General features: G+C 49.4%; 1 long non-coding RNA gene across 1 annotated transcript; it reads right to left on the reverse strand.

Annotated features, from left to right (window-relative positions):
• Positions 1 to 1,354: 1,354 nt before the first annotated feature.
• Positions 1,355 to 8,246, reverse strand: LOC309529700. The gene is made up of 3 exons (XR_014218334.1): positions 7,876 to 8,246; positions 6,243 to 6,347; positions 1,355 to 2,242 (listed from the first exon to the last, which is right to left on the reverse strand). It is a non-coding gene; the product is annotated as an uncharacterized lncRNA (long non-coding RNA).
• Positions 8,247 to 8,249: the final 3 nt, after the last annotated feature.

Below are 8,249 nucleotides of genomic sequence, written 5' to 3' on the forward strand. Positions count from 1 at the left end.
CTCCACCCCCCAGTCCTTCTTAGACTTCTTATTGGGTGAGCAACACAGCCAAGCAACACAGCTGGAGCCTCCCTCCTCCCTGGCCGGCAGGGAGGGAGGGAGAGGAGCTGCTTCCTTTGAAATTTAAGGGACATCCATCAATAAGGGACAGCAGCGGGACATGGCGCTGGAATAAGGGACTGCCCCTTCAAATAAGGGACACTTGACAGCTATGCCTGGGGTTGTGGGAGCCTCCTAGGATGCTTGGCTAGCACCTTGTATGCCTCCTTCCGGCACTCCTGCAGCCAAACAGGTGTCAAGTGTCTTGCTGTGATTTCCTTTGAAACCCCTCAGCTAGGCCAAAAACTCCAAGAAGTCTTGCCCCCTGGGAAACCCAGGACCTTGAGGCAGGCTTGCACCCCAGGGTGGTAACTTTGGCGCTGCAAACACAGTGCTTTGACTTCACTCCTGGAAGCACACTCCATTGTCTCTTGATACAGAGATGGATGCCAGCAACAACCCCTCCATCTTTGATGATTAATATAATCACCATTGCTATCTTATTGGTTTCTCACCTCCCCTTCAGCATGAGGTTCCAATGGCAAATTGCAATGATATAAAAGCACAATATTGGAAAAAAATGAACTTAAGGAACTTCCCGTCAGTAGCTCAAGAAGATGACTCTGTTACTTGCCTGCAGCTCTGAGTCCAGAGAGCCTTTTTCTCCCCGACTCGATGTTCGCTTTGACGATGAACCAGCTCTGCTCTCTGCCTGACCTTGCGAACACAGAGGCTGCCCCTTAAAAACAGCACAAACAGGCATCGCTGAACTTCATCACCCATGAGCACTGGCCATGCTGTCCAGGGCTGATGGGAATTATAGCGTGAGAGCGCCAGGTTGTACTATACTATTGCATTGGGTAATAATAATAATAATAATAATAATAATAATAATAATTTATTTATACCCCACCCATCTGACTGGGCTTCCCCAGCCGCTCTGGGCAGCTTTCCACAAAATATTAAAATACAGTAATGCATCAAACATTAAAAGCTTCCCTAAACAGGGCTGCCTTCAGATGTCTTCTAAAAGTTTGGTAGTTGTTCTTCTCTTTGACATCTGATAGGAGGGCGTTCCACAGGGCGGGTGCCACTCCCGAGAAGGCCCTCTGTCTGGCTGCCTGTAACCTCACTTCTCGCAATGAGGGAACCGCCAGAAGGCCCTCGGAGCTGGACCTCAGTGTCTGAGCAGAATGATGGGGGTGGAGACGCTCCTTCAGGTATACTGGACCAAGGCCGTTTAGGGCTTTAAAGGTCAGCACCAACACTCTGAATTGTGCTCGGAAACGTACTGGGAGCCAGTGTAGGTCTTTCAAGACCGGTGTTATGTGGTCCCGGCGTCCGCTCCCAGTCACCAGTCTAGCTGCCGCATTGTGGATTAGTTGTAGTTTCCTGGTCACTTTCAAAGGTAGCCCCACGTAGAGCGCATTGCAGTAGTCCAAGTGGGAGATAACCTGAGCATGCACCATTCTGGCGAGATAGTATGCGGGCAGGGAGGGTCTCATCCTGCGTACCAGATGGAGCTGCCTTCCTGCCCTGGGCTTCATTCCCCTCACATGCAACAGCAGAGAAATAATATCAATAATGACCTGTAATAGCAGCATAGCTTCTCACATTTTGTTGGGAGTTTTTGCTGTTGCTACTGATATGGACTTCTTGTATCTTTACTTTTCGGTGGAAATTGTTCAGTTTGGTTTTGCAGTTTTGAATGTGTTTTGTTTATTTTTGTGACTACTTTGCTATGTCTGCAATTATGTAAATCTTTTCATATTGTGAGCCGCCTTGAGCATTGTTTTAACTCTGGAAAGGCGGCGTACAAAGAAAAAATGATGATGATGATGACATTCCTGCATTGCAGTGGGGTTGGACTAGATGTCCCTTAGGAGTCCCTTCCAACTTTGCAATCCTACGATTCCAAGGAGGCAAGTGACATGAGGAATAATAGAATTGTAGCGTTGGATGGGACCCCCCCAGGTCATCTAGTCCAACCCCCTAAAAGGCAGGAGTCTCAACTTAAGCATCCATGACAGCGAAGCAGCCCAAAGACCCCCATTGAGGGGGTGCCTGGAAGTTAAAACCAGCCCTGGGATTTCCTGGCGTTGATTTTAGGACTTGCCTGCATCTCTGACTGTGGAGGGTTGGTTTTCGTCTGGCTTGAGGTTCCTCCCATTGGTGAATGATAGCGGCTGTCCGATTTCGAAGGCTGTAGATAACGAGAAGAAGCCTCTTAAAAGCAGAACGAACATAAAGCAAGCAAGAGAGAAGACCAGCCTCACTAAGGAGACAATAGCCACGCACTGGGAATGCTGCCTTGGAAGAGAATCGAAGGGAACCCAGTGGTCATCTAGTCCAACCCCCTGCAAGGCAGGAGTCTCAACTTGCTCATACGTGAGCCCTGCAGGTGGATTAAAGAGCCAAAGGGGCCCCGACAGTGTCTGCTGTAATAAACAGAAATCTGCCCTTATTCCCTTATGGGGGACACAAGAGCCCTTATAGAGTCCTCTGCAGGTTCTCCATCAGTCGGAGAAAAGAACAGAGGCCAGCCAGAGAATATTGGGAAGCAAAGCAGCTCATAAGCCTGATCTTTATTGATCTGTTGCAACAGGGTGCTCCCCTCACTCGCAGGAGAAGGAGGAGGGCCCAGGACCCAGGTGTGCCCGCCCTTATATAGACATTTTAAATTGCTCGCCCTGGAGTTGAAGACCACCCCCAGTTACATCATACCTACATCACAGAAAAGGCGGTCTACAACAGAAATCTGAGTGCCTTGTTTACCTCCTGTCTGGCAGGTTACCTCCTAATGGTCACTTGATCTGATACCCTGGGGTGCCTGGTCAGTCTTTTGTAATGATAAATACTTAGTTCCTGAGTCAGGTCACAGGCTCACCCTATTCATACACAGACATACCCTTAAGACAGGATTTGCGAAGGAAAACACAACAGGGTGGCTTTTCCATTTTCCTTCGTCCTTGCAGAAAAATATTTGAGGTCAATTTGGGAGGGACAAAATGGTTTCAGGACTTTTTCTGTGGGGTTTCAGACATGTGGTTTATATATGCAGTTATGAACATTATATATATATATATATATATATATATATATGCAGGTTTTGGTGTCTTCGGGTGTCTTCCCGTGTAAGAGTCGGGGTGTCTGGGCGACGTTTCGACGAGGTCTCACTCGTCATCTTCAGGCTGGTGCTTTCGGCTTCTTGTTACTGGAACAGAGCAGAATCTGGTGTTTGAGTTCCTATAAATACTGTTGAGGGGTGTGGTGTATAGCCTCCAACGTTCTGGGCAGAGAGGAAGTTCCTAGATTAGTGTGCCTTTTCTTCTTTTGTTCCTTAATTACTTGAGGGATATCTTGAGTGATTTCATGAGTGATATTCTGAATACCACTGGGTGGGTCATTAAGTGTAGATTAGTTGCTAAAGCTTTCGTGTCTTGACCTCTTGAGCTTGTGAAGAGTTTTTCTGAGAAGATGGCTGTGCTGCATTTAGTTGTGCTCTGGCTTGGCTTCGTGTATAGGGGCGAGCTGTGATTTTGTGCCTTGTGCCTGCCAGATCTGTGTAGGGATTACAGGGGGGTGCAGCATCCGGAGGTGCCACTATAGTTTGGCTACTGGATGGAGTCTGTAATATGTCTGTGGAGAGGGTCTGGGTTTGGGTCTGGTGTGGTTGATTGGTGACGGCGTTCTGTGTGCCTCTGGTTCTGGTGTCGGTTTTTGTGGGGAGGGCTAATTTCCAGATGTCTGGCAGGCGGGACGTGTCGTCACGCTTGTTCATGTTGTGAGGGTGTTTCTCTATCTCGATGGCTTCCATGATTATTCTCTTGTGGTGATGTTCCATGTTAAAGAGCAATTTGGAATCTGCAAAATTAATTTCGTGTCCTGTTTCTTTCATGTGTTGGAAAAGAGAGGAAGTTTTTTCTTCTTTTTTGACGGCATTCTTGTGTTCTGCGATACGTGCATTTATTCGTCTGTTTGTTTGTCCAATGTACGTGGCTGGGCAGACTTTGCAGGGTATTTCATAGACCCCTTGGTTTTCCAGCTGGATTTTGTCTTTTGGGTTTCACTCATGAAATCACTCAAGATATCCCTCAAGTAATTAAGGAACAAAAGAAGAAAAGGCACACTAATCTAGGAACTTCCTCTCTGCCCAGAACGTTGGAGGCTATACACCACACCCCTCAACAGTATTTATAGGAACTCAAACACCAGATTCTGCTCTGTTCCAGTAACAAGAAGCCGAAAGCACCAGCCTGAAGATGACGAGTGAGACCTCGTCGAAACGTCGCCCAGACACCCCGACTCTTACACGGGAAGACACCCGAAGACACCAAAACCTGCATTCCTGTACCCGTGAAAATCTACGAAAGCATATATATATATATATATATATATATATATATATATATATATGACATGACCTTGATTTTTTTTTTATTTTACTGCCCAGATGCCCCCATAGGAAGATGCTTGCAAGCAGGACCCCAGATTCCCAGCCACTACCTAGGACAATGCAACTTTCATCCAGCCCCTAATCCTAACAACAGCCCTGTGAGGTAGGCCAAGCAGCGGCCTAGGGACAGGCTCCAGGTCAAATGGGAAGTTTGCGGCCAAGCTGGGATCTTGACCCCGGGTTTTTCCACTCTGAAGCAGAGATTACTTTTCCGGGACAGCACCTGCACTTTGGAACTCCCTGACAATTGATGCTAGGAAGGCTCCATCCCTGTACTTTTTGGGGGGCTGGCTGAAAAGGGGTGTGTGCAGGTTTTCAAGGTGGGGAGAAGAAGAAGAAGAAAAAGAAGAAGAGGAGTTTGGATTTGATATCCCGCTTTATCACTCCCCTTCAGGAGTCTCAAAGCGGCTAACAGTCTCCTTTCCCTTCCTCCCCCACAACAAACACTCTGGGAGGTGAGTGGGGCTGAGAGACTTCAGAGAAGTGTGACTGGCCCAAGGTCACCCAGCAGCTGCATGTGGAGGAGCGGGGAAGCGAACCCGGTTCACCAGATTACGAGTCCACCGCTCTTAACCACTACATCACACTGGCTCTCAGTGGAACTGGAAGAGTCGGACAGGACTAAATGCCTAAACAACAAGGGCCAGGAAGAGTTCACAAGGAGATGGTAAATACTATCGTTTCCTTGCCTGTCCTTCCTTTCCTGCTTGCTGCCTGCTTATTACCTCTGGGGTTTGCTAAATGCATTCCTCCTTGATTCCTGTTTTATTTACCGAAAATGTAATGGTAAAGGGACCCCTGACTGTTAGGTCCAGTCGTGGCCGGCTCTGGGGTTGCGCCGCTCATCTCGCTTTGCTGGCCGAGGAAGCCGGCGTTTCTCCGCAGTTTTTCCAGGTCATGTGGCCAGCATGACTAAGCCGCTTCTGGCGAACCAGAGCAGCACACGGAAACACCGTTTACCTTCCCGCCGGAGTGGTACCTATTTATCTGCTTGCACTTTGACGTGCTTTTGAACTGCTAGGTTGGCAGGAGCAGGGACCGAGGAACGGGAGCTCACCCCGTTGTGGGGATTCGAACTGCCGTCCTTCCGATCGGCAAGTCCTAGGTTCTGTCGTTTAACCCACAGCGCCACCCGCGTCCCTACCCAAAATGTATGCATGCTCAAATTAGTTCTTTGTAGTTTTAACTTTGTCCCCATATGGTGGTGTGTTTTTTTAATGCTCAAAGGAAATCTGATTGGTTCTTACAAGCGCTGTGTTAAAAGTTCTTTTGTTAATAAAAGAGACCTGGGCCAGGGTGTGGCAGATTAGTATTGGCACTTCCTCCCAGAGTCTTGCAGGCCAAGCCTTGTGTGTATTTTATTAATCAGGGTCCAATGCTTCCTTTGCCTTCGGAACGCAACACTCAGCAAGGCCAAGAACCCCAAGAAGTCTTGCCCCCTGGGAAACCCAGGACCTTGATGCAGGCTTGCACCCCAGGGTGGTCACTTTGGCGCTGCAAACACAGTGCTTTGACTTCACCCCCGGAGGCACACTCCATTGTCTCTTGATACAGAGACGGATGTCAGCAACAACCCCTCCATCTTGATGATTAATATAATCACCAATGCTATCTTATTGGTTTCTTACCTGCCCCTCAGAACGAGGCTCCCATGGCAAATTGCAATGATATAAAAGCACAATATTGGAAAAAAATGAACTTAAGGAACTTCCCGTCAGTAGCTCAAGAAGATGACTCTGTTACTTGCCTGCGGCTCTGAGTCCAGAGAGCCTTTTTCTGCCCGACTCGATGTTCGCTTTGACGGTGAACCAGCTCTGCTCTCTGCCTGACCTTGCGAACACAGAGGCTGCCCCTTAAAGACAGCACAAACAGGCATCGCTGAACTTCATCACACATGAGCACTGGCCATGCTGTCCAGGGCTGATGGGAGTTATAGCGTGAGACGCCGGGAGGGAGCTTGCAAAACTATGATTCCTGCCCCCCCCCCCCCAGATTTTGGCCCAGGTTTTATTTTATTTTTTAAAATCATTCTTATTGAATGGTTTTATGTTACAAAAAACAATACAACCATACTACCACTAAATATAATTAAGAAATAAAAATTACATACATCAATATTTAGTTTGTTATTTACTGTCTTATTTCCTCCCACACATCCCATACAAAAACACACATATGTGCAGACACCCACAATGATCATAATGAAAGTAAATATTTCCCTTTTATCTTCCAAAATCTTTTCTTCAACTTTGACTTCCTGTCAAGTCTCTTTGCATACCGTATATTTTGCCTTAAAATTGAATGTACGCAAAACAATAAACCTTTCTATATAATTTTTCCAATGCATTCTGAAGACATAATAAATCCTTACTTGTTGTCCACCTCCTTTATCACTTGAATGCTAGCACGGAGTCAAAATTGTTATTGTATTTTTGAACGTATCTTCTATAACCATCCCATCTTGGCCCAGGTTTTAAGGCGTGTGATAGGTAAAGGTAAAGGGACCCCTGACCATTAGGTCCAGTCGTGGCCGACTCTGGGGTTGCGGCGCTCATCTCGCTTTACTGGCCAAGGGAGCCGGCATACAGCTTCTGGGTCATGTGGCCAGCATGACGAAACCGCTTCTGGCGAACCAGAGCAGCGCACGGAAACGCCTTTTACCTTCCCACCAGAGTGGTACCTATTGATCTACTTGCACTTTGATGTGCTTTCGAACTGCAAGGTTGGCAGGAGCAGGGACCGAGCAATGGGAGCTCACCCCGTCGTGGGGATTTGAACCGCCGACCTTCAGATCGGCAAGTCCTAGGCTCTGTGGTTTAACCCACAGCGCCACCCATGTCCCACATACCCAAATGTGCTCTTAAGGCAGGATTTGTGAGCACAGGGACAATGGCGAGGCTTTTCCCATTTCCATCCAAACAATGGGAGCTCACCCCGTCGCGGGGATTTGAACCGCTGACCTTCAGATCGGCAAGTCCTAGGCTCTGCGGTTTAACCCACAGCGCCACCTGTGTCCCAATTAAGATGTGTGATGCTGGTCCGAAATGGTTCTCCCCATTTTATGTTCACGACAGCCCTGCAAGGTGGGTGAGGTTGCCCCCCCCTTAGCTAAGACACCCCCACACCCCCCCGCTAAGCGAGCGGCTCCCTTTCACTTTCACTTTCACCCTAGCCGCTTTCACTTCCCAAGAAAGGGGCGAGGACTTTGCTCTGGTTCAGGAACGCTCCCCTCCCCCGGTCCCATCAGCAGCAAAGGGAGCTCCCCCCCCCCCAATTTCTGCATTGGGTGGGGCTCTCTGCACGGGAGGAGAGGCGTCTCCACTGAAGCCGCCGAGCATGTGCAGAGTGCCTCGCCCATCCCTCGCCTCCCTCCATCTCACCTGGCTACGGGATGCTTGTCGGGGGGGCTTCTCTGCCTTGCTCTGGTCTCCCCACCCCCCGGACATGACTGGGGGGGGGTTGGATCCGGCGCTCAGTCGATCCCCGACCCTGTCTGCTCCGCAGCGCCCAGGGCCCCGATCCCCGGAAAGAGCCGCGCCCTCCGGGCTGGAGCTCTCCTCTGGCCGGCCAAGGTCCGAGGAGTTGACCTGCGGAACGCGCTGCAGGGGGAATTGGAAGCCGGCTTCTCCCAGGCTGGGACCCCCGGGGCGCGGCTCTCAAGCCGAGATTTGGGGTGCTGGGACCCCCTGGGTGGAAGCCCCCACCCCTCTCCACGGCCTTGAGCGCGCACGGTTCCCGGCAGCTGCGCGCACCG

This window comes from Podarcis vaucheri (assembly GCF_965113315.1).
Source record: "Podarcis vaucheri genome assembly, chromosome: 3".
Classification (NCBI taxonomy): domain Eukaryota; kingdom Metazoa; phylum Chordata; class Lepidosauria; order Squamata; family Lacertidae; genus Podarcis; species Podarcis vaucheri.